Source organism: Ambystoma mexicanum, chromosome 1q, assembly GCF_040938575.1.
Source record: "Ambystoma mexicanum isolate Mex_15411 chromosome 1q, UKY_AmexF1_1, whole genome shotgun sequence".
Lineage (NCBI taxonomy): Eukaryota > Metazoa > Chordata > Amphibia > Caudata > Ambystomatidae > Ambystoma > Ambystoma mexicanum.
Window position 1 is genome coordinate 1,533,605,252 of NC_090922.1, and position 27,098 is coordinate 1,533,632,349.

The 27,098-nt window shown below is 47.8% G+C and overlaps 1 long non-coding RNA gene across 1 annotated transcript in view; it reads left to right on the forward strand.

Annotated features, from left to right (window-relative positions):
- Positions 1 to 1,759: 1,759 nt before the first annotated feature.
- LOC138522708 (uncharacterized) overlaps positions 1,760 to 27,098 on the forward strand; it is a 202,336-nt gene continuing 176,997 nt past the window's right edge. The window contains exon 1 of the long non-coding RNA XR_011283328.1: positions 1,760 to 1,911. This is a non-coding gene — a long non-coding RNA (uncharacterized lncRNA). The remainder of the gene's footprint in view (positions 1,912 to 27,098) is intronic.

The following is a 27,098-nucleotide window of genomic DNA, read 5'->3' on the forward strand; positions in this document are numbered from 1 at the left end:
GGGTGGAAATGTGACAGTGGGGCGCTCAGGCGGGATGGCAATGTTACAGTGGGGCACTCAGGCGTGGTGGCAATGTAACAGGGGGCGCTCAGGCTGGATGGCAATGTAACAGTGGGTCGCTCAGGCGGGGTGGCAATGTAAAGTGGGGCACTGAGGCGGGATGGCAAAGTAACAGTGAGGCGCTCAGGCGGGATGGCAATTTAAAGTGGGGCGCTCATGCGGGATGGCAATTTAACAGTGGGGTGCTCAGGCGTGGTGGCAATGTAACAGGGGGCGCTCAGGCTGGATGGCAATGTAACAGTGGGGCACTCAGGCGGGATGACAATGTAAAGTGGGGTGCTCAGGTGGGGTGGAAATGTGACAGTGGGGCGCTCAGGCGGGGTGGCAATATAACAGTGGGGCGCTCAGGCTGGATAGCAATGTAACAGTGGGGCGCTCAGGCGGGGTGGCAATGTAACAGGGGGCGCTCAGGCTGGATGGCAATGTAACAGTGGGTCGCTCAGGCGGGGTGGCAATGTAAAGTGGGGCACTGAGGCGGGATGGCAAAGTAACAGTGAGGCGCTCAGGCGGGATGGCAATTTAAAGTGGGGCGCTCATGCGGGATGGCAATTTAACAGTGGGGTGCTCAGGCGTGGTGGCAATGTAACAGGGGGTGCTCAGGCTGGATGGCAATGTAACAGTGGGGCACTCAGGCGGGATGACAATGTAAAGTGGGGTGCTCAGGTGGGGTGGAAATGTGACAGTGGGGCGCTCAGGCGGGATGGCAATGTGACAGTGGGGCGCTCAGGCAGGATGGCAATGTGACAGCGAGGGATCAGAGATATCGGCACGTGGGCAAGCAGATTGGCAAAACTGCCCAAAGTTTCTACTGTTCAGAAATGGCACACAATGAAAATGTAAACTACAGGGTTGGAGAGTCGACTTTTGCAAATACAGAATAGTTACTTCGCAATTGAGGTCCTCACTGCGTGGCGAATAACCTGTTGGCGGACTTTCCAAAAAATAAATATATCATTTAATTAAAAGAGATGATGTAATAGTTGGTCCCCAGTATGCCCAGTGTGAGGCGGGTGTTGGGTGTTGGTTGGTAGTCAGTGGCTACTGGAGCATGCAGTAAGGGGAAGACTCGAGCAAGGCAAGAGGAGGGTTACCATGACCTATGACCGACAGTACAGAATGGAGAACAGAGAAGAGTCAGTGGAGCAGCTCTGAGGTGGAGCCGAGGCCTCTTCCATCGTTCCTTAAAGCTCAGGCACTTTTCCCTCTGGTGCAGACGGATGCAAAGTGCACCCTACACATCCACACCACGGTGGCGGCTGCCTTATGCGGCTTCACGTTCGCCTTCCAGAGAAAATGGAAGTTTGTTCTTGTCGTAAATTAGCGTCTGGAATCAACACATTTTGGTAAAAGGAATGTCTTTGATTGTGTATACTGGCACACCATCTATAAGTATTGCTATGTACATATAGCGGGACACAGGCTCTCATCAAAGGTGCTGCGCGGCCCTCTGTTTGGAAAGCCATTAGGTGTATATATTCGATCATAACTCAAGTGACCACATGTTCACATGAAACCACCTACTGCCCCCTAAATCCTTCACCAGGGTCCAGCTGTTACTGTCTGTCTGGGACTTGTTGCGCCCCGTGCCCGCCTCCTGCAGCGGGCAAAGAGTACACACGCAACTCAATGACAATTCTCTTCCAGAGCATTGCATAATATTGTGAGGAAACCTCTCTCGTTTACTTGTGTGAGTCTCTGCCGCTTGGCTTGTGACCACAATGCATTGATATAAAACGTCACCTCACAAAGACCTCACTGCATTTCTGTGACTCCACTAGACTGAAGAAATGCAGGCAGCCTGTTTGGCTCCGCTGGCTGCCCTCCTGGCTGCTACCCTGCTGCTCGGGACAAGTAAGTCTTTCCCTGCATCGTGTCTTGTTGTGAGCCAACCTCTGTCTTCTCATCGCCTGCTTTCACTCTTTAAAACCTTTCAGAGAGACCAAACACCAAGTTGGTGTACTTCTTCTTATGAGGGCGTCCATTTCTCAATGCCCCTATGAGAAATATGGATGATCCCTGCCAGGGTCTCGCCAACAGCCTTTGGACCAGTCTGAGCACCTGCAGCAACTGTTGGACTATGACTCACATGACAGCTCACCATTGGCTGATGACTGAAGCTGGTGGGTGTAGTCTTAACCATCTGAAGAGTCACAGATTGCAGATTAATGACCATGACCTCCATATGACCTCCATAATCTGAACTCAGTGAGTTGATGACAGGCGAGGAGAGGGGGTTAGGGGACTTTTGCGGGCACATGAAAGTGTATTGTTACAGATATTATCTGCGTACCAGGTATAATTTAACAGTAAACAGTTTTACCAAAGTATTTCCATTACTACTTTCAAATCATTTTGTAAAGAAAAGGCTCATCCAACCCCTTTCCACAGTAGTCTAGTGTACCTTCATTAAGTATTGTGATGAAGGTGAGTAGAGGTAAGATTGTGGTTGATCTATAGATGTTCGGTGTTTCTGATTGACCCGCCGATGCGTGCCCAGCACGGTGAATCGCTCTCTGCATCTGATTCAACAACCCGACTCTACACTGGCTCCTCAAACACCTCCTCAATCCCTTGACACATTCCCATGAGTGTCACCTTTGCCTTCACTCTCTTCTGCTTCTTTCACTCTCTGCTCTCCCAGCTTTCCAATCCTTGATTCTCCTCTTCCTCAGTACTTGTCTTCTCCTACAAATCCTTGGCTCTCTTTTCACCACCACCTCAAATCCTGTTTCCAACTTCTCAAACACTTTAGCTCTTCTCCTCACCCACTACTCCATTAATCTTTTTCTATTATCCACGTTCTTTGCTCTATCTTCTCCAGCTCCTTGCTTCACTCAACCTCTCCCACTCCTCAATCCTCCTCTGCTTCTCCAACCTCCTATGCTCGTCTTTTCTCCAGCTCCTTGCTTCACTCAACCTCCTCCACTCCTCAATCCTCCTCTGCTTCTCCAACCTCCTCTGCTCGTCTCTTCTCCAGCTCCTTGCTTCACTCAACCTCCTCCAATCCTCAAGCCTCCTCTGCTTCTACAGCCACCTCTGCTTGTCTCTTCTCCAGCTCCTTGCTTCACTCAACCTCCTGCACTCCTCAAGCCTGCTCTGCTTCTCCAACCGCCTCTGCTAGTCCCTTCTCCAGTCCTTGCTTCACTCAACCTCCTCAAGCCTCCTCTGTGATGGGTGGCTAATTGCTCCAGTATTTAAAATCCATCCACCTTGAAGCAGGGAGTCAGCCAAGTTTCTTGCAGGAAGATTATCTCATAATTATTGAGCATACCCTCCCTCATCGTCCTACTTTTAAAAGAACTGGAACCTTGCGTTTCCCACCCCACCAGTTGAAGATCCTTTCCACTAAAGAGTGTCTTCAGGGACCCCCAACTTCTAAAATATCTGTGATATAATATCCGGTAACGGAGACCAGACTTTTGACTTGGTCTCACACATTGAATTGATGTCACTCGTACTCGAGGTAGGTAGGTCGCACACATTGAATTGATGTCACTTGTACACGAGGGAGGTAGATCGCACACATTGAATTGATGTCACACGTACTCGATGGGGGTAGGTCTCACAAATGTAATTGATGTCACTCGTACTCGAGAGCGGTAGGTCTCACAGATTGAATTGATGTCACTCATACTCAAGGGAGGCAGGTCTCAAACATTGAATTGATGTCACTCGTACTTTGCTAGATTTCTAGGATTTTCTTTTCACCTGAGGGTGAGCCTTTTTTCCCACTCTTGCATGTGTTTTGCTGTGTGTGTTTAACATTTTTGTGTTCATAGACTGTGGAGCATCACCTACTTCATAGACATAACCCTTTTACTGTGTGTTACACAGCACCCTCAGTGCAGTGACACAGGGTTGTCTTTTTCAAACTTCCCACTTCAAACTCCATTTTCTGGGATTGACTACTGTCTCCCAGAACATGTAAAGTTGCCATTGACTTTATTAGTCTTTTTAAATTCACAGACCCAGTACAAACTATCTTACATAGAGTTCTGGAAAGGGTTAATCGTTATCCCTTTTGTCTGTTTCTCATGGAACATTATTTCCTTCCCCTTTTTTAAGATTTGGCTGGTGGCAGTGGTATCTGCCCTATTTTTCCTACTGTGGTGTATTTAAATAGCCTTGGTACTGTTTTAGGCTAAGTTAGTAGCCTTGAACTTAAACCCGCTGTCCCCATTTACTTTTATTTGGTTCCGGCTGGGTTTATTTGCCGTTTCTTTTTGTAAAGGTCTTTCTCGTGTTTTACTCTGCGCGCCAAACCAGGCTTGGTTCCTTTGTTCGCCCTCCTTTGGCGGGCTTCTGCACAGAAGCCCTCCTTAGGCGCCTGAATGTCTGAGGGGGACAGGATGTGAGGGAAGGGTTTGAGACTCCCTGCACAGAGTCTCCTTGGAGACCCATGTCGCCCTCTGTATGATTGGTTGTGGTGACTGTCTCGCCAGGACAGCCACTCTGCTGTGTGATTGACAGCGAGGCTGTGTGAATGTGGGAAAACTGCATAAAATGCAGCTCTCTGGGACTGAGAAGGCAGAGTCACCATTGGATCGAGAGAACCGAAGAGAAGCTGACAGAAGAGGACCTCTACCATGACTGAACCTCCCGATGAAGCCCTGCTGTGGGCTCGAATCTCCAAACTTCGACGACAGGGAAGATCTGCAAGGAATCTTCTCCCCTTGAGCTGGTGGGACCAACCAGTTCGTCAAACTACAAGCCAGGCCTCCCTCCTCTGGTCGTGTGTGCTGTACACAGCTAGAGTGAACCGGATAGCCAGGAGGACCGGACCCTGCCTGGGTTTTAAGGAGCACACCTTTTATTTGTTTCTTTGCTCTGCTGCTGGTTTCTTCCCTGGGCAGTGCAGGACTTCTAGTCTTTCTACTTTGAGTCAGTCCGACAGTCGCTTCAGGAACCGTGAGCCTGCAGGACCTGCCAGGAACGTCTGCCTCAGCTACAGCCTTCTTCTTCATTTAAGTTACTGTTCTAACCCGGTTGTTCGTTCTGTCCGACCATGGTGAAATTGTTTGAAATCTTTCGCCAATCCGAGGCCTTGTGCTTTTCTATTCTTTAAAGTAACTTTTCTTCTGACCAACTTCATTCCGAACTCTTGGCAAAGACTTAACCACAAACTACTCTGAACTGTGTGATCCTCTGCAAAGACTCTGGTCCATTTACCTTGGCTCAGGCCTCTTGATTTGATTTCCTCACCGTAGTTGCCTTTTCTAGATTGCCCTGCTTACTTACTTGTTGATGCTGCTCAATTTTTGTCTAACCTTGTCTTTCCTCCCTTTTAAATTGCTGGAGTGCCATTTTGCTCACACTTCATTTTGAGCTTAACTTGTCCAGAATCTATTGGGTGGTGTGTAGTATGATTTTTCTATTGCTTTACTTTAGTGAATTGTTTTACAACTGATGTGTAAATAAATGCATATTGTTTTACTCAAAAACCTTGAGTCAGTGTTTGTTTGAACCATAGTAATTGCTGTCCTTTGTGTAACTATTGATACTGCTCACTTTACTCTTGAGATAAGTCTGGCGGCTCAGCCATCGCTACCATTATACTGTGTAGTACAGGTTTGTACCAAAGGTGAGTCTGTACCGTCATTTATAGTCTTAATTGTGTGTGGTGTTCCCAAAGGTTACTACATATGATTCTGCCTAACAGGGCTCACACAATGAATTGATGTCACTCGTACTCGAGGGAGGTAGGTCTCACACCGAATTGATACCACAACCTCCAAATCCTGTTTCCATCTTCTCAAACACTTTAGCTCTTCTCCTCACCCACTACCCCATTCATTTTTTTCTATTATCTATGTTCTCTGCTCTATCTTCCCCAGCGCCCTTGCTTCACTCAATATCCTCCACTCCTCAAGCCTCCTCTGATTCTCCATACGCCTCTGCTCGTCTCTTCTCCAGCTCCTTGCTTCACTCAACATCCTCCACTCCACAAGCCGCCTCTTCTTCTTAAGCCTCCTCTGCTCGTCTCTTCTCCAGTTCCTTGCTTTGCTCAACCGCCTCCACTCCTTAAGCCTCCTCTGCTTCTCAAACTCCTCTTCTCCTTCTGTCTTATATTTGAATTGCTTGAAGGTGTGAGATCAAAAGCACCAAAGCTTTTTTCTTTCTTTAAATAATGAAATAAAAGGCTGGTACTAAAAGGCATTGGCAGAGTTGAGAGCCAACCCCAGCTCGGTTGGCTCCTTGCCTCCAGAGGGGAATGCTCTCGACTCTTCATGACCAACTCTGTGTAGATGAAGCAACAAGAGCATCAAGGTACTACCCTCTCCCACTGCAGATATGCCTCATGATCCCTGCCTGTCGGCCCTTCCCACTGGTCAGAACCTCTTCCTACAGCAGTCATTAAGTACCTCACACACTTTGACAGCAGACTGTTTTCCTTCTCATTAAGTCGCTCACACACATTGGCAGCAGACTGCTTTCCTCCTCATTAAGTTGCTCACACACTTTGGCAGCAGACTGCTTCCCTCCTCACACACTTTGGCAGCAGGCTCCTTTCCTCCTCATTTAAGTCGCTCACACACTTTGACAGCAGGCTGCTTTGCTCCTCATTAAGTCGCTCACACACTTTGGCAGCAGGCTTCTTTCCTCCTCATTAAGTTGCTCACACACTTTGGCAGCAGACTGCTTTCCCCTCCTCATTAAGTCGCTCACATACCTTGGCATCAGACTGCTTTCCCCCTCATTAAGTCGCTCACACACATTGGCAGCAGACTGCTTTCCTCCTCATTAAGTTGCTCACACACCTTGGCAGCAGACTGCTTTCCTCCTCATTAAGTCTCTCACACACTTTGGCAGCAGACAGCTTTCCTCCTAATTAAATCGCTAACACACTTTGGCAGCAGGCTGCTTTCCTCCTCATTAGGTCGCTCACACACTTTTGCAGCAAGCTCCTTTCCTCCTCATTAAGTCGCTCACACACTTTGGCAGCAGACTGCTTTCCTCCTCATTAAGTCGCTCACACACTTTGGCAGCAGACTGCTTTCCTCCTCATTAAGTCGCTCACACACTTTGTCAGCAGGCTCCTTTCTTCCTCATTAAGTCGCACACACACTTTGGCAGCAGGCTCCTTTCCTCCTCATTAAGTCGCACACACACTTTGGCAGCAGGGTGCTTTCCTCCTCATTTAAGTCACTCACACACTTTGACAGCAGGCTCCTTTCCTTCTCATTTAAGTCGCTCACACACTTTGGCAGCAGGCTGCTTTCCTCCTCATTAAGTCGCTCGAACACTCTGGCTGCAAACTGCTTCCCTCCTCATTAAGTTGCTCACACACATTGGCAGCAGGCTGCTTTCCTCCCCATTTAAGTGACTCATACACTTTGGCAGCAGGCTCCTTTCCTCCTCATTTAAGTCGCTCACACACTTTGGCAGCAGGCTGCATTGCTCCTCATTAAGTCGCTCACACAATTCGGCAGCAGGCTTCTTTCCTCCTGATTAAGTTGCTCAAACACTTTGGCAGCAGACTGCTTTACCCTCCTCATTAAGTCACTCACACACATTGGCAGCAGGCTACTTTCCTCATCATTAAGTCGCTCACACACCTTGGCAACAGACTGCTTTCCTCCTCATTAAGTCGCTCACATACCTTGGCAGCATACTGCTTTCCTCCTCATTAAGTTGCTCACACACCTTGGCAGCATACTGCTTTCCTCCTCATTAAGTTGCTCACACACCTTGGCAGCAGACTGCTTTCCCCCTCATTAAGTCGCTCACACACATTGGCAGCAGCCGGCTTTCCCCTCTTCATTAAGTCGCTAACACACCTTGGCAGCAGACTGCTTTCCTCCTCATTAAGTCGCTCTCATACCTTGGCAGCAGACTGCTTTCCTCCTCATTAAGTTGCTCACACACCTTGGCAGCAGACTGCTTTCTTTCTAATTAAGTTGCTCACACACCTTGGCAGAAGACTGCTTTCCTCCTCATTAAGTTGCTCACACACCTTGGCAGCAGACTGCTTTCTTTCTAATTAAGTTGCTCACACACCGTGGCAGCAGACTGCTTTCCCCCTCATTAAGTCGCTCACACACATTGGCAGCAGACAGCTTTCCTCCTCATTAAGTTGGTCACACACAGTGGTAGCAGACTGCTTTCCTTCTCATTAAGTCACTCACACACTTTGGCAGAAGGCTGCTTTCCTCCTCCTTAATTCGCTCACACATTTTGGCAGCACACTGCTTTCCTCCTGATTAAGTTGCTCACACACATTGGCAGCAGGCTGCTTTCCTCCTCATTAAGTCGCTCACACACCTTGGCAGCAGACTGCTTTCACACTCATTAAGTCACTCCCACACCTTGGCAGCAGACTGCTTTCCTCCTCATTAAGTCGCTCACACACATTGGCAGCTGACTGCTTTCCTCCTCATGAAGTCGCTCACACACATTGGCAGCAGACAGCTTTCCTCCTCATTAAGTCGCTAACACACTTTGGCAGCAGTTTGCTTTCCTCCTCATTAAGTCGCTCACACACTTTTGCAGCAAGCTCCTTTCCTCCTCATTAAGTCGCTCACACACTTTGGCAGCAGACTGCTTTCCTCCTCATTAAGTCGCTCACACACTTTGGCAGCAGACTGCTTTCCTCCTCATTAAGTCGCTCACACACTTTGGCAGCGGGCTCCTTTCCTCCTCATTAATTCGCTCACATACATTGGCAGCTGACTGCTTTCACACTCATTAAGTCACCCCCACACCTTGGCAGCAGACTGCTTTCCTCCTCATTAAGTCGCTCACACACATTGGCAGCTGACTGCTTTCCTCCTCATGAAGTCGCTCACACACATTGGCAGCAGACAGCTTTCCTCCTTATTAAGTTGCTCACACACTTTGGCAGCAGACTGTTTTCCTCCTCATTAAATCGCTCACGCACTTTGGCAGCAGGGTGCTTTCCTCCTCATTAAGTCGCTCACACACTTTGGCAGCAGGCTCCTTTCCTCCTCATTAAATCGCTCACACACTTTGGCAGCAGGCTTCTTTTGTCCTCATTAAGTCGCTCACACACCTTGGCACAGACTGCTTTCCTCCTCATTAAGTCGCTCCCATACCTTGGCAGCAGACTGCTTTCCTCCTCATTAAGTCACTCACACACCGTGGCAGCAGACTGCTTTCCTCCTCATTAAGTCGCTCACATACCTTGGCAGCAGACTGCTTTCCCTCTCCTTAAGTCGCTCACACACATTGGCAGCAGACTGCTTTCCCCTCTTCATTAAGTCGCTCACACATCTTGGCAGCAGACTGCTTTCCTCCTCATTAAGTCGCTCACACACTTTGGCAGCAGGCTGCTTTCCTCCTCATTAAGTCGCTCACACACTTTGGCAGCAGACTAATTTCCTCCTCATTAAGTTGCTCACACACTTTGGCAGCACATTGCTTTCCTCCTCATTAAGTCACTCACACACCTTGGCAGCAGACTGCTTTCCTCCTCATGAACTCGCTCACGCACATTTGCAGCACACTGCTTTCCTCCTCATTAAGTCACTCACACACTTTGGCAGCAGGCTGCATTCCTCCTTATTAAGTCGCTCACACACTTTTGCAGCAGACTGCTTTCATCCTCATTAAGTCGCTCACACTCTTTGGAAGCAGGCTCCTTTCCTCCTCATTAAATCGCTCACACACCTTGGCAGCAGGCTCCATTCCTCCTCATTAAGTCGCTCACACACTTTGGCAGCAGGATACTTTCCTCCTCATTAAGTCACTCACACACTTTGGCAGCAGACTGCTTTCCTCCTCATTAAGTTGCTCACACACTTTGGCAGCAGGCTCCTTTCCTCCTCATTAAGTCGCTCACACACTTTGGCAGCAGGCTGCTTTCCTCCTCATTAAGTCGCTCACACACTTTGGCAGCAGACTGCTTTCCTCCTCATTAAGCCGCTCACACCCATTGGTAGCAGACTGTTTTCTTCCTAAATAAGTTGCTCACACTATTTGGCAGCAGACTGCTTTCCTCCTTATTAAGTCGCTCACACACTTTGGCAGCAGACAAATTTCCTCCTCTTTTAGTTGCTCACACACTTTGGCAGCACACTGCTTTCCTCCTCATTAAGTTGCTCACACACTTTGACTTCAACCATATTAACACGTAAAGCAGTTTATGTACCTTCTTCTCTTGCCACACAAACATGCTATGTTTGCTTAAAGCTCCGAACCTCCTACCAATCCACGAAGCATCAAAGCATCAAAGCGGATTCAACTATGTTTTATCTGAAAACAGAAAGGACATGAAAGAGATGCTGCTTCAACAATTGTAATATTCCAGTGAAGACACAGTTAATAGGTTCCGAAAGGCATGACCAGACACCATGCAACATGTTTAATAAAAAGGATCCCAGGGTCACACGAGTGACAAGGCCAGCAGGGAGATTAGAGAGCGAGAACAAGGGGCACCAGGCAAGATAAAGATTATGCCAACAGGATCTCAGAGCATTAGAAATGGCCAAGCAGTGTCTTTTGGGATTGCTTTGGGGGTGATTGGCCCGAGGAAGTGGACACTTTTTAAGCACGGAGAATACACCAGAATGCCTGGGTCGGAGAGGGACATTGGTGTTGGGGAGAGCAGGTTCTTGGGACAAACCATTGGGTGCTTCAAATCAGTCATGAGGTGCAAAGGGCACAATTAGTGGTGCTGGAGGCATGCCCCACATTAACAGCTAAAGTTTGGGGAGGCTCGTAAATGGGGACACTATTGATAAAAGGTGGGAGCCTGGCCTGTAATATAGATAGGCTTTCCTGTTTTCAGTGAAATCCGATAAACATCGAAAAAACACCCCCAGGAAGAAAAAGTGCCTCATAGTTTTAAACGGAAAAAGACTGTTTCCCCTATCCCAGTGGTGCCTTAGTGTGAGCAAGTATGGGAGTATGTTTGCGGGATGAAGGGTTGGCTGGAGAGGGGGCTTGGCAGACGATAGGAAAAGGGCCCTACTTCCCATGTATGCCTGTTTGCCTTCTCCCGTTGCTTCCCCTCCTGTCCCCAACCTTATTCAAAAACACTGCACATTCAATCTTACATCGTTTACTTTGTAAAAAAAGATATTTGTATTCATCAGCGGTCAGAACTATTTTGAGGAATTGTAGACACATTTGAACCATTTTTGTGGTTGCCGATTCACGTCTTAAAATTGGCTAAAGTTCCTCAAAATATCCCTTGACCACTGACAAATATTTGTACTTAAAAGAAATGGTTTAACATGGACTTTGAAGTGCCTCTGTTTGTGCCCACTGACCCTCTGTGTATGTGTATCTGTCCGGAGGAGAGCTGAAAAGTGGCAGCTTCCTGATGGCTTTAAAAGGAAAGCCATGTGCGGCTTCCATGTATGAGGCCCGCATGAGGCCACAGTGCCACTGTCACCTCCCAACCTCCTGTGGATCTCTAGAGCTCCCACGCCCAGCAGCCCATCCGAAGCTACAGGCCCCTTAATTGCTGCTTAGCACTGTCTTTCTTCAAGGAGAGTTTTAAATTAGAATCAATGTGTAAATGATGGTTCATTTAAGGGACCAATGTTTTGGACAAGGCGCTCGTAACATTTCCGTGTGAAGAATGTAGATGGACCTTACATTCTGAAAGCACACAGCATGCACAAGTTAGTTGCCCAAATCTACACCCTCTTCCAGGCCAATATCACACAGAAAAGTTCTAAACAAACTACGTTATTTTAAGATGTTCATATTTAACACCAAAAAGCATTTATTTTTGTTAGAATGCAATATTTTCATCACAACATAGATGGACCCTGCATTTGTCAAACACTGAAACACAAACAGGTAACCCTTTCACGTATTACATTTTTTTATACTCCTTTCAAAACCAAAAGGTTTTTTTCGGCGCTATGTAAATAATGAACTAAACTAAACTAAACTAAAGGCAATTTTGGAAAGATAGTCTCCCAGTCAAGATGGCGGGAATAATGCCACAATTGTACGCTTTTTGACTAAGATAGGGTGATAAGGATTTATACATTTACCCTACCATGGTATGACTACTTTTCAAGTTTTCTTTATAAAGCAGATTATTGTTTTTTTTTAAAACTCTTTTTATTGTTCAACGGTGGTTTCAACAGTTACAGCAATCTCATCCCCTCAATACACACAAGTCGACAAACAGATAAGGCATTTACATTTAACGTTATATGGACGTTTCATCACCTGAGAGCAATTCACACAGATACACACGGAAGGGGCCCCATAGGTCTTTGGGTCCGCTTGCCCCCGGCAGAGTCAAAACATATTGGGCCTCATTACGAGTCAGGCGTTAAGGGGTTAACGCGCCGTAAACGGCGCCGACCCTTAACACCTGATTACAAGGTCCCTTAGCGCCATGGTGATTTTAACGCCTGCTTTTTGCAGGCGTTAAAATCCATGGCGCTAAGGGACCATGGTGCTAATTACGCCACCGTAATTTACGGTGGTGTAATTAGCACCTTCCTCACTCCCATTATGCCATTATCCCAAAATGGGAATGGGGATTTACCGCCCCACTCACCTTGGAATGGGGCGGTAAATCCGCCATCCACCATGGTGTAAATGTAGTTTACACCATGGTGGTAAGTGTACGACCCAGGCGGTAACTTACCGCCTGGGTCTTAATGAGGCCCATTGTTCCTTATATTCATTGATATATGTACGTTCGCGGAGGAAAGTGGTCATGTTTGGTGGCATAGGCATCTTCCAGGTTTGTAGGATACATTTCTTCGCCACAGCGCATGCAACATTGAATAGCCTCCTAGTTTTCTCCGAGCACTTGCCAATGTCTCAGAATAAGTATTTTTGGGGGGTTAGCTGTGGGGGTATCTGTGTGATTTCAGTCAACATTTCGGCCACCTCTCCCCAGAATCTCAGAAGAGCAGGGCACTCCCAGTACATGTGAAAGAAGCCGACGTATTGGGCCCCACACTAGGGCACTCCCTCCCGTGCTCCTCCACGAATTTTGCCATTTTAGCTGGAGTGTAGTGTAGTCTATTTAGGAGTTTAAATGGTATCAAGCGTAGTCCCGCATTTAATGAAACCTTTTTCGCGAGTGCATAGTATCTGCTCCATTTGTCTTCCGGGATGGGCTTTTGCAGGTCTATCTCCCATTTGTCTTTGACCCGGTTCACCGAGGGGGTGTGGGTCTGTACCACTGTATTTAATATAGAGATACCCAGCCCAGCATTCATGGTAATGGGCCTCATTAGGACCCTGGCGGAGAGGGTATTACGCCAGCGTAGTGCATGGCGTACCTCTCCGCCATACTACGAGTTCCCGTAGCGCCATGGAGGTTTTCTCCGCCTGGTTTTACCAGCCGGAGTAAACCATGGCGCTACGGGACCTCGTTGTTAATTACGCCACCGTATTTTACGGTGGCGTAATTAACTCCTTCCCCACTCCCATTATACCCTATGGGGCGAAAATGGGAATGGGGAAGGGCAGAATGGGGATTGGGGATTTACCGCTCCGCCGAGGTCGGAATGGGGCGGTAAATCCGCCAACCCCCATGGCGCTATCGGCGGCTTTCCGCCATGCTTCGCGGTGCATTTAGCACCGCGAAGTCCGCCTGGGTCGAGTTGTGTGCAGTGGTGTTGGGGGGGTTTGTCTGGGAACATTGGCCATCTTTTCTGAAATGTGGCCCTTACTCTGTAGTATTGTAGTATTTTGAATGGCCCACCCCCCATCGCTCTCGTGAAGTCTTCCTTAGTTGCAAATTTACCCTCTATAAACATATTGCCCACCTTCATTTCCATGTGAGGGTCCCAGCCCTCCTGAATACTTGCATCGGATGTGGGGGGATACCCGGAAAGTTCCACAAGGGGACCTCTGGGTTATATGGTGTCTCCAGCTTCAGTCGCTTAAATAATGCACCCCAAGCCCTCACCGTGCAGCTGACCGGGTCATACTCACACGTGTCTTTGTGCTGTGAATTAAATAGACTGACTTAATGTCTGCTGGGGATATAGTTTGTGCTTCCACCCAAGTGTGTGGCGTTTCCCCAGATTCCTCGTACCAGTACTTTGCAAACTGTGCCTGGGCGACCAGATAGTAGAGCTCAAAGTCTAGGGCCGCTAAACCCCCGGTGTTATAGGGCTCTGTCAGTTTCTCCCACCCAATTCTAGCCGTCTACCCATTCCATATAAAGGTTACTACCAACGACCGCAGTCTAGAAAAGAAGTCTCTGCCTGGCCATATGGGTATATTTACAAAAAAATATAGTAGCTTGGGGAGGGCTATCATCTTGAGTAGGGCTATCCTGCCGTATAGGGATATGGGGAGGTGTCCCCAAATCTGTAACTTAGTGCTCAATGTTTGCAGTGCCTTCTCGTGTTTGTCCGCATAGAGGGTTTGCCTGGTTCTAGATACTAACACCCCGAGATATCTAATGTGTTGGTCCGACCATTTAAGGCTGCAGGTATTCGCAGGGCATTTAGTGGAAGGTGTGAGCGGGAATATTTCCGTTAATGACGTATCCCGAGTAGTCCGCAAACTCATGTATATCTGTCATAATGGGCGCTCTGTTTTTCTCTGGCTGGCGGACGTATAGAAGCGTATCATCCGCATAAAGTGATAGAACCTTTCATGTTTATTCCCTTGTCCCCTTGTCTTAGCCGGACAGCTGCTGCCATTGGCTCAATAGTTAAGGCAAACAAGATGGGCGAGAAGGGACATCCCTGCCGCGTGCCCCTGCCTAATTGGAACAGCTTGGAGATGGTTCTGTTTGTGCATACTCTGGCCCCTGGAGCGGTGTAGAGCAGCCGCACAAATCTAATGAAAGCAGGTCCCACCCCAAATGTTTCCAGCACTGTGAAGCGGTAAACCCATGACACAGAATCAAACGCCTTTTCGGCGTCAAGGGCCACAGCAGCTGCGCTCCTGCCTGGGTCAATCTGTGCCATTATTCTAAATAGTCTACGTAGGTTCAGCGCGGTGGATCTCAGGGGAATAAAACCATTCTGATCAGGGTGAACCAATGGGGAGACCAAGGGTAACATTCGGTTCGCCAGCACCTTAGCAAATATCTTAGCATCAACATTGATAATCGATAAGGGCCTGTATGATGACATGTCACTAGGTGGGCGTCAGGGCTTGGGCAGCAATGTAATAATGGCTTCCCTCATTGTTGGGGGCAGTATGCCTCCCTCTAGGGCTTCCTCCCAAGTCTACAACATTACGGGAATTAGTTCTGTGCGGAACTCCTTGTAGAATTCAGCCCCTATCCAATCGGAGCCGAGTGCTTTGCCTGACGCTAGCCCCATAATCGCCTCACTCACTTCTTCCGCAGTGATCGGTTGGTCTAGAGCCATTTTATTCTCGAGTGGGAGTTGTGGGAGTGACGCCAAGTACATCTTAATCTCAGTGGTCGTTTTCCTATATCTATTTGAGTACAGTGCTTGATAACATTTGGCAAATTCCCCATTTATACCCTCCTCGCTTGTCTTCACCTCGCCAGTTGCATCTAGTGTGCTAGTGATTGGATGCGGCTGCCCCTCATGTGTAATCAGGTTAGCCAATGTTCTACCCGCCTTATTGCCCTCACCATATCTACGTGCTCTGGCAGGGGCTGCTATATATTTTACTTCTGTAGCAGCCAGATCGTTGAATTTTTGAATATGTTTATGAATCTCGGCCAGAATGGCCTTATCATGCGTGTGGCTATAAGTTTTCTCAAGGCTGTTTAAGGCATTCTCTACCCCTTCCAACTCCCTCCTCACTCCTTTCAGGAGGCCAGTGGATTTCGAGATAATTGCCCCCCTAGCCCAGACCTTGAAGGCTTCCCATACCGTGGAGACCTGTGCCACCGTCCCAATGTTGTTAGTGAAAAACTCTGTTATTTCCTCATGTAGGGACTCCACTACACCTGGGTCACCAAGTATCCCACCTGGCATTCTCCATCTCCTAGCAGGCCTGGGAGCATCTCTCATCCGAAGCTCCAGTATAACAGGGGAGTGGTCAGACAGTGTACGGGGCAGGATTTCGCAGCTGTGTAGGGTCTCTGATAGGCCCTGCGATACAAAGAAATAGTCTATTTGTGATTCACTATCGTGGACGGATGAGTAGTAGGTGTAACGTCTAGCATCTGGGTGTATTGTGCGCCATGCATCTATCAGTGCCATTTGTGGAAGTAGTTGCCCCAGTGTCAGCGCCATTCTGGTTGGCGTCCTCATTTTCGCACTGGATCATCACCGGATCCAGGGCCATGTTGGAGTCCCCCCCCATATTATGGAAGAAGCGTCTAGCTTATTGAGGGTTTCATATATGTTTAAGGAAAAGTCTGGATCATCGATGTTGGGGCCATATGTATTCACCAATGTAATCTGCTTCCCAGCTATTTCCCCCATACCAGGACGTATCTGCCCATCGTGTCCACTTTGTGTCCTGCTGCCTGGAACCCCAGCGAGGGATGTATGAGAATCATGACCCCCCTGGACTGGGACAAATAGTTTGTATAATATCGTGTCTTCCCCCATTTGGGCATTATATTCACATTTACTGCACCCATTGCATGAGTTTCTTGTAGCATCACGATCTGAGAGCAATGTCTAGAAACATAATTGCTAACCTTCCTGGCCTTCATCGGGTTGTTTAATCCCCTTCCATTCCAGGACAGCAGCCGTATTCTCAGCCCCCTGTGAAACCATTCCCATGCGTAATGACACCTGTCATACCATCAACCGACTCCAGTATTCACATGGCGGGAGCAGCAACCGCAACTGCGAGACCACTTAACCTTCAAACCAAGCTCAAAAACAAAGCAACTCCCCCTCCCCCTTTCATCCGTAGCTCAACATAGCTAACTGTTACCTCCCATCCTGGCCCCCCACCCGCATCATCTCTCCCAACTTGACGATGCTGCCAATTAACACTCATAACTTGCCCAGTGGGCTTTTCTACTGAGTTAATGGACCTTTCCAGAGGGGCAGCTAATGTTGCCACCTGTCCACCCACATAGGAGGCCCCAAGCCTCAGTAAACAACGGAGTTTGATCCAGTCCAATTGTACTGACTTTTAGAAAAAAACATAGTACCATTGCGGGGATGGAGTAGCTTCATCCGTCTGCCGGATCTCTTCCGTCTTCGCCGAGATTAGGTTTTGCATTTTGATCCCCTTTTCGATCCCTGGGGCGCAACGGAATGGAGGCTTCCACATATGCCATGGCTTCAGCAGGGTTCTCAAAGAAATGGGCCCTCCCTCCGTGCTGGATTCTCATTTTCGCAGGGAGAATTAGAGCATAGGGAACACTACGGAGCCGTAGTTGTTTTTTAACCATCTCATAAGACCTACGCTGTGATTGTATGTTTACAGAGAAATCCAGATAAATGCGAATTCTGTTTTCCTCGTGTTGCAGCGTTCCTTTTTCTCTGGATATCCGGAGTATTGTGTCCCTATCCCTATAGTTTAGGAGCCGTGCTATGATGATGCGGGGTGGGCTCTTTCGACAAGGAAGTGGTCCGAAAGGGAATCTGCCCCCAACACAGACTTTAGCAGTTCCTCCACTTGCCTTTCCATGGGGCCTTTGCCAAACTTCTCCGAAACCCCGACTATGCGAATGTTATTTCTGCGAGACCTAGATTTAAGATCCTCACACTTGTTCTGGGTTTTGCGCAGTTCGGTTTGGAGTAGGGCTATGTCACGGCCATGCTGTGAGATTACATCTTCATTTGAGCTTATCCTGTTCTCTGCTTCCGTAATGCACGCGCTTTCCTTTTCCACTTGTGCTTTCAGGGAACCAATCGTCACCACTATGTCATCCAACTTGATGTTGACAGCCAGGAACCCATTCTGCACAATCGTTGCCAGGCGATCTAAGGGGTCTGTGTCTTGGCTTTCGGATGTTTGTGCCGCCCCTTCTGTTGTCGCCTGCGGCTGGGAGCTGGCAAAGGAGTCCATTGGGCCAGTTTTTTTTCCCTCTACAACCATCTTCTCAGTGCGGCCCATTAGGTACAGCCACCACTTTAGGGTGGATTGTGTTCTCCCACGTATATGTGACGGGTGCCCTGGTGACCAATATCGGATTTCAGCAGTTATAAGGGATGGTGGATTTGCAGCCTCTGCCCTGTCTCCTGCTCGGGGTGTATTGCAACACAGATGGGGGATTGAGTCTTGTCTCGTCCCAGGTGTACACTCCTTACCCCGAGACAGTTATTATTGAACTCTCGTGTCTTCGTGTTAAAACTGATTGGGGCCGAGGGGTGTGTCATTCATGCACTTGCTTTGTGGTATCCTCCACCCCTTTATTGCTGTGGAGGTCAGTTGCCTCTGCACCCGGGCCGCCCAGGTCCTGTCGTCTGACTTCTCTCCACTCTCACTGGGGTCCAGGAGCTGTATTCTCACACAGTTGCCAGTCTGCCAGCCGTGTCCCTTTTCCAAATTGTGACTCCGGGCTCCCGACACCATACGCCGGATGTCCTGGTGTTCAGCAGAGGAGTACAATAGGCATAAGGGAAAGTGGTGCTGCAGCCTCAGAATTGTCTCACAGTTCAGGGTGCACTGTGGTGCAGATGAGGAGTCGAGTCCTGCCTCGCCTTGGGCGTATTCCCCTGTTTCGCGGGTTGCTACAATTCAATTCCCATTGCCCTCAAGTGGGTGTTGGTTGAATCCAGAGGGCATACACTTTATCCGTTAACCTTCAATGTACCCCTCACCTCCTCAGATCTATGGCGGCGAGCTGCCTTTATCTCTGGGCAACACCGGCCTCGTTGTTGCGTTTATCCCCGCGTACACAGGGGCCCAGGTGTGTCGCTTTCGAATGTCTATCAGCCCCCCAGCCGTATCATATCCCGCAGCGTACCCCTCGCCTTTACAATGTCGTGGCGGTGAGCAGTCTTTATCACGGGGCAGCTCCGGCCATGCTGTTGCGTGTATCCCCACTCTGTCTGATGCTCAGGTTCACTGCTATCGGAGGGATGTCGGCCCCCCAGCCTTATCATTCCCCGTGTAAGAATCGGGTGGTGTTTCAGGGCACCCAGCGCACTCCTCCCCCCCGGCGATCCACTTACTTCACCAGCGGTACCTCAGCTGGACTTCTGCTGCGGGGGGGATCGGGCCTCGAGGGGGTGCGTGTTATCGTCGTAGGTGCGTCTCCAGTCACTCGATCGGATCTTACTCTCTTGATCTGGTGTGGGGAGATCCGTATCCGTGTCTCCTCTCAGGCGGAGGGCAGCGGAGCAGTGCCTTGCCGCCTTTCAGCCACGCCAGGGTGTTGTTGGGCCGCCCCACCCCACTCGGCCGCCCCGCAGTTGCAAGCTCCAGGCTCACGTAGATGTTGCGTGGAGCCCTCGGGCGGCCGCGTTGCAACCCTTCAGTCGCTGCAGCTTTCCACGCGGATATCTCTGTTGTCTCGGGGCATACGTGCTCCGTTTTTTCAGGATCTCTGCCTCAGACCTTCCGCCGTAGTAATCTGTGAATATTCGTCAACCAACTTGGAGCTGGAAGGATGTACTTAATGCAAGGATTTCTAATGAGCCGGAGCTCTCCACCTAGGCGGCCATCTCAGACATGCGCAACAGCGCCCCCTCATAAAGCAGATAATTGTTGAAAGTCAGACATGGGTGAGGAGCGGAACTGATGAGAAGGCAAGTGAGTCAAGACTTTTTGGCCGGCATGTGGCAATAGAGGTTGCAATCCAGGAGATTAGTACAGGTTTCTTTCCCTAATTGTGGCTGCTTTTCAGAGCACAATTAAAGGATACATGTGGGTGGACAGTGTACATTTTTTTCAGAGGGCGGCTTCAATCCCTTGTGTTATTTTGAGGTTGGCCAACTTGCTAAAGTATTTGGCTACCAGGATTTTACCCAGGTTGTCATGTTCCAGGGCAGATGCTTACCCACAGGACAACACGCACTTGTCTTGGATTGGGATTTTGTTTACATGGGAATATTTCACTACAGATTGCTTGGTTTAAAAGGTGAGCACCATTTATACATTGCCAACATATTGAATGGAACATTTAATCTCATGTTATATTTCTGGTCGTCATTACTTTTTTTAAAGTCCAATGCTCAAGGTCAATTGAACTACATTTGTATATGTCCCAGACTGTTCAGCTGCAAATCTGCACTGCCTTAGGCACCCCCTGCACTAGTGGTCTGTATCTGTAACCCTAAAGTCCCCTCTTCTGCACTTACTAGACACTTGTTGTCTGCACTTCCGAGCAACTGCACTTGCCACTCGTTGGCTGCACTACTTGTGGTTTCCAGTTCCTTTTCCCTGCACTTGTCCTACCTCCGACTCCCCCCCCAGAACATCTCCCCTCCCCGTTCCCCCATACTTGCACGATCTGAATGTGACTAGGCCTAGTAAGATCATTGTTTTATGTCCTAGCTCTCTTCCCCCCATTGCCTATTGCTCATTGAAAGACTTGTGTATAGGTGTGTTATAAATGCCATATCATATCTTATCATATCATACCATTAAGGGTCACTGTAAATCACATGAATAAAGCTGTGGCCGGAGCATATCTAAGGTAGTGATGGTCACTGTAAATCACATGAATGAAGCTTGGCCAGGAGCATATCTATGCAAGTAATTGTCACTATAAATCACATGAATGAAGCATGGCCGGAGCATATCTATGCCAGTAATGGTCACTGTAAATCAGACGAATGATGCTGTGGCCAGAGCATATCTATGGTAGTAATGGTCACAATAAATCATATGAATAAAACTGAGGCCAGAGCATATCTATGGTAGTAATGGGCACTATAAATCACATGAATTAAGCTGTGGCCAGTGTATGTCTATGCCTGTAATGGTCACTGTAAATCACTTGAATAAAGTTTTGGCCGGAGCATATTTCTGCCAGTAATGATCCCTGTAAATAACATTAATAAAACTGCAGCCGGAGCATATCTATGCCAGTAATGGTCACTGTAACTTAGAAGAATGAAGCTGTGGCCCGAGGATATTTACGCCAGTAATAGTCACTGTAAATCAAATGAATGAAACTGTGGTCGGAGCATATCTATGCCAGTAATGGTCCCTGTAAATCAGACGAATAATGCTGTAGCCAGAGCATATCTATGGTAGTAGGGGTCACTATAAATCACATTAATGAAGCTGTGGCCAGTGCATATCTATGCCTGCAAATGTCACTGTAAATAACTTGAATGAAGCTGCGACCAGAGCATAGCTATGCCAGTAGAAGCAGTTGCCGGAACATATCTATGCCAGTAATGGCCACTGTAAATCACTTGAATAAAGCTGCGGCTGGAGCATATCTATGGTAGTAATGGTCACTATAAATCACATGAATTAAGCTATGGCCAGTGTATGTCTATGCCTGGAATGGTCACTGTAAATCACTTGAATAAAGCTTCGGCCATAGCATATTTCTGCCAGTAATGGTCCCTGTAAATAACATGAATAAAACTGCAGCTGGAGCATATCTATGCCAGTAATGGTCACTGTAAATCAGATGAATGATGCTGTGGCCAGAGCATATCAATGGTAGTAGGGGTCACAATAAATCACATTACTGAAGCTGTGGCCAGTGTATACCCATGCCTGCAATAGTCACTGTAAATAACTTGAATATAGCTGCGGCCGGAGCATATCCATGCCAGTAATGGTCACTCTTAATCACTTGAATGAAGCAGTGGCCAGAGCATATCTATGCCAGTAATGGCCACTGTAAATCACTTGAATAAAGCTGCGGCTGGAGCATATCTGTGCCAGTAATGGTCACTGTAAATCACATGAATAAAGCCTGCACCGGATCATATCTCTGGTAGTAATGGTCACTGTAAATCGCTTGAATGAAGCAGTAACTGGAGCATATCTATGCCAGTTATGGTCACTGAAAATCACATGATTGAAGCAGTGACCAGAGCATATCTGTGACAGTAATGGTCACTGTAAATCACATGAATGGAGCTGTGGCCAGAGCATATCTATGCCAGTAATGGTCACTGTAAATAAGACGATAGATGGAGTGGCCAGAGCATATCTATGGTAGTAATGGTCACTATAAATCACATGAATAAAGCTGTGTCCAGAGAATATATATGGTAGTAATGGTCACTATAAATCACAAGAATGAAGCTGTGGCCAGTGCATATCTATGCCTGCAATAGTCACTGTAAATCACATGACAGTAGCTGTGGCCAGAACATATCTTTGCCAGTAATGACCACTGTACATCACATGAATGAAACTGTGGCCAAAGCATATCTATGCCAGTAATGGTCATTGTTAATCACTTGAAAGAAGCAGTGGCTGGGTCATATTTATGCCAGTAGTGGTCACTGTAAATCAGACTAATTATGCTGTGGCCAGAGCATATCTATGGTAGTAGGGGTCACTATAAATCACATGAATGAAGCTGTGGCCAGTGTATGTCTATGCCAGTAATGATCACTGTAAATCACTTGAATAAAGCTGCTGCTGGATCATATCTCTGGTATTAATGGTCACTGTAAATCGCTTGAATGAAGCAGTGACTGGAGCATATCTATGCCAGTTATGGTCACTGAAAACCACATGATTGAAGCAGTGACCAGAGCACATCTATGACAGTAATGGTCACTGTAAATCAGATGAATGATACTGTGGCCAGAGCATATATATGCTAGTAGTGGTCACTATAAATCACATGAATGAAGCTGTGGCCAGTGCATTTCTCTGCTTGTAAGGGTCACTGTAAATCACTTGAATAAAGCTGTGGCCGGCTGTAAAGGTCATGTAAATCACTTGAATAAAGCTGCAGTGGGAGCATATGTACGCCAGTAATGGTCACTGTAAATCACATGAATGAAGCTGTGGCCGGAGAATATCTATGCCAGTAATGGTCACTTAAAATCAAATGGCTAAAGCTGCTGCCGGGGCATATCTATGGTAATAATGGTCACTGTTAATCACTTGAATTAAGCAGTGGCCGGTGTATATCCATACCAGTAATGGTCACTGTAAATTACATGAATGAAGCTATTGCCTGATCATATCTATGCCAGTAATGGTCACTGTAAATCACACGAATGAAGCTGTGGCTAGAGCATATCTATGGTAGTAATGGTCACTGTAAATCACATGAATGAAGCTGTGGCCAGAGCATATTCATGACAGTAATGGTCACTGTAAATCAGACAAATGATGCTGTGGCCACAGCATATCCATGCCTGTAATGGTCCCTGTAAATAACATGAAAATAATTTGGCTGGAGCATATCTATGCCAGTAATGGTCCCTGTAAATAACATGAATAAAATTCCGGCCGGAGCATAGCTATGCCAGTAATAGTCACTATAAATCACAAGAATTAAGATGTGGCCAGAGCATATTTATGCCAGTAACGCTCACTATAAATCACACGAATAAAGCTGCTGCCGGAGCATATCTATGGTAGTGATGTTCATTGTAAATTACTTGAATGAAGCAGTGGCGAACCTACCTCGAGGCTTACCACATTAAGATGGCCGCTGCCCTGAAACACACTGCTGCCTGACTCTGTCCCTTGGTGCGCCTGACCCTCAGCCCTGCCGATTGGCTGCCCGCCAACACTCATTTCCACCCCCAATCGCCAGCAGGCATCGCCGGCCAACGAAGTAAGGCCAAGGAAAGAAGGCCATCAGCTGACTGAGCTGACAGAGCGCCACAGGCGCTTAGGAGCCGCCATGCTGCCCGCGTACGCTCCTCCGCTCGCAAAGGGACTTAGGAACCCTGTACAAGGATCTGCAAGAAATCGTGAATTGTGATACGGGATGATTCGATGAACCGGCCTGGTCACACCAAAGTACTCCAAACTTCTAGTAAACTGCTGGTAATGTACACCAGTACAGCTCGCTATTGTCTGTCTGTATAACAGTGGTTGTGCCTTATGGTCGCCTTCAGACCCCAATGCTATTGAGTTGTGCCTTATGGTCACCTTCAGACCCCAATGCTATTGAGTTGAGCCTTATGGTCGCCTTCAGACCCCATTGCTATTGAGTTGTGCCTTATGGTCGCCTTCAGACCCCAATGCTATTGAGTTGAGCCTTATGGTCGCCTTCAGACTCCAATGCTATTGAGTTGTGCCTTATGGTCGCCTTCAGACCCCAATGCTATTGAGTTGAGCCTTATGGTCGCCTTCAGACCCCAATGCTATTGAGTTGTGCCTTATGGTTGCCTTCAGACCCCAATGCTATTGAGTTGAGCCTTATGGTCGCCTTCAGACCCCAATGCTATTGAGTTGTGCCTTATGGTCGCCTTCAGACCACAATGCTATTGAGTTGAGCCTTATGATCGCCTTCAGACCCCAATGCTATTGAGTTGAGCCTTATGGTCGCCTTCAGACCCCAATGCTATTGAGTTGAGCCTTATGGTCGCCTTCAGACCCCAATGCTATTGAGTTGTGCCTTATGGTCGCCTTTAGACCCCAATGCTATTGAGTGGAGCCTTATGGTCGCTTTCAGACCCCAATGCTATTGAGTTGTGCCTTATGGTCGCCTTCAGACCCCAATGCTATTGAGTTGAGCCTTATGGTCGCCTTCAGACCTTATTGTCATTGGGTTGTGCTTCATGGTCGCTTCCAGACTTCATTGTAATTGTGTTGACCCTTATGGCATATTAAACTTCACTATATCTAACAATGCATAGTACACCTAACACCTACCCACATTGCCCTCTAACAGACCCTCCTACATCTAAGTCGGTCTATCCGCCACTGCCACACTGTGTCCCTCACCTTTTGTACACTACCCTGTACTTCATTTTGGCCTTAAACACCGCGCATTCTGGTCCCACGATGGCTCCACAACATAATCTGGCGACCACCACCTCTACAAACCCATATCTTAATGACCCAGCCCTGTGGCTACAACACTTCGCGGCCAAACCCATTCCTATCCAACCGTGCCACACACGCATCAGGAACGCGAAACTTGGCTCGCGCCTACATCACCCCTTAAAAACACATTCCACATCACGGCTTCACATTACCTCTCTTGGTTACCCCTCACTCTTGTCTGACACCAACAGGTCTAAACCTACCATAGATGCACCTTCATCCCCAGGCCTACTTAGCTGCTCAACCCCAAGGCTACGCAGCAAACCTTGGGCCACCTCAGTCCGGAACTTAAGATTAGCAACCAGGTGTCACCATTGGTCCTATCACTTGAACACAGACAACAGGGACAATTCTGCTAACTCCATCAAGAACAATACCACTACCCCAGCAACTCCTTTAACAACAGAGGCCCCACTAGCTAAAACACCCAATTCCCAAGCCAAACTCAAAGGCGCGCTCATCAATGCCCGCTCTGTCCCCGCTCACGCGCTAGACATTGCAGACTTCATTGTGACCGAAAACCTTGACTTTCTGGTAATCACTGAAACTTGGTTACACGCTGCCTCTGGTCCTGCATTGACCCTTGCCATCCCCAAGAACTACTCTATCATAAGATGCGACAGGAACACTGAACAAACCAAGGGGGGCGGATTAGCATTTATATTCAAGAGCTCCCTTAATTTGAGAGCTGCGAACACCTATCAGCTACCCTCCGCAGAACTTCTCTCAATTAAACTCCCATTATCACCTAACCACACCGCCACAGTGCACCTCATATACCGGCCACCTGGTCCCACGTCCACATTCATAGAGGACATCTCGGCCATTCTAGCAGCCTGTACCAAGCCTAAGTCCCAAATCATTATACTGGGTGACCTTAATCTGGGCTACCTGGATACAAATGACACCAAAGCCTGTGACTTAGCTAGCGTCCTCTCTGATTTTGGCCTCACGCAACATGTCAATGAACCCACTCATATTAAGGGTCGCACACTAGACTGGGTTTCTGACATGAATTGCGCATTAAACATAATCTCAGTGTTACCATGTGCATGGTCCGACCATCATAAAATAACATTCTCTATCAACTCCGGCCAACCTTTAGACAAACCCTGCTCCGCGCCACCAACCTTTACTCGTAACAAGAAGGACATCACTGCTGGGAAATTACTCCCACTCATCCTCCCTTTATTGAACTCAGTTTCTTCCACATGCTCCGACCCCACTGTCCTTGTGGACACTTACAACCGAGTTATGTTAAAAGCCCTTGACTCCATTGCCCCAATCAAACAGCGCAAAGAAAAACTACGCAACCACCTTAACTCATGGTTCACCCCACACCTACGAGAACTGCGCAAAGAGAAACGCAAAGCGGAGTCTCTCTGGAGATACTCTCCTTCACCAGTAAACACAATTAACCTCCTATCTATCACCCTCACGTACAAGGAAGCCATATTAGCGGCTAGAAAAGAAGTGTACAACAACAGGATCATCCAGGCTCAGTCCAACACTAAGGAACTATTTAAAATCCTCAAGGAATTAGAGTCCCCAGTTGCTCCTCTTGACAAGTGTACCCCTGACTTTGAATGGTGCTCTAACATACAGAAAGCTTTACTAAACAAAATCACGACACTCTAAGCTAAAATCAATGCCAAAAAGTCCTATCTCATAGGCTCACAGGTAATCCCCAATCCTACGATATCCCATCACCTAAACACCCACTCAAACTTTTCAGCTTCTCACCCCTCACTACTAAGGAAGTGGAAAATATCATTATGAAATTAAAACCATCCAATTGCCAAGGTGATGCCTGCCCTGCTCCAGTCGTGAAGGAAGCAGCACATGACCTTGCCCCCTTTATCACCTCCTTCATTAACTCCTCCTTTAAATCTGGAATAGTACCTAACAACCTCAAGGATGCTTGGGTAATCCCTTTGATCAAAAAACCTAACCTAGACCCTACCAATCCCACCAACTATAGGCCCATCACCACAGTGCCCTACCTCCTCAAAATCTTGGACCGGGCTGCATATCTGCAAATCCAGGATTACCTTGACACCAACAACCTATTAGGGCTCAGACAATCGGGCTTTCGCCCGAGACACGGTACTGAGACAGCCCTGATAGATCTAAAAACTCAAATTGAGGACACGAAAGACAAGGGCAAACTAGCGCTCCTACTCCTTCTGGATCTCTCTGCGGCCTTCGACTTGGTCGATCACCAAATCCTTTGCCAGCACCTCAAACTTGCCGCCCACTTCTCTGATGCAGCTACATCATGGATCAGCTCATTCCTTGCAAATAGG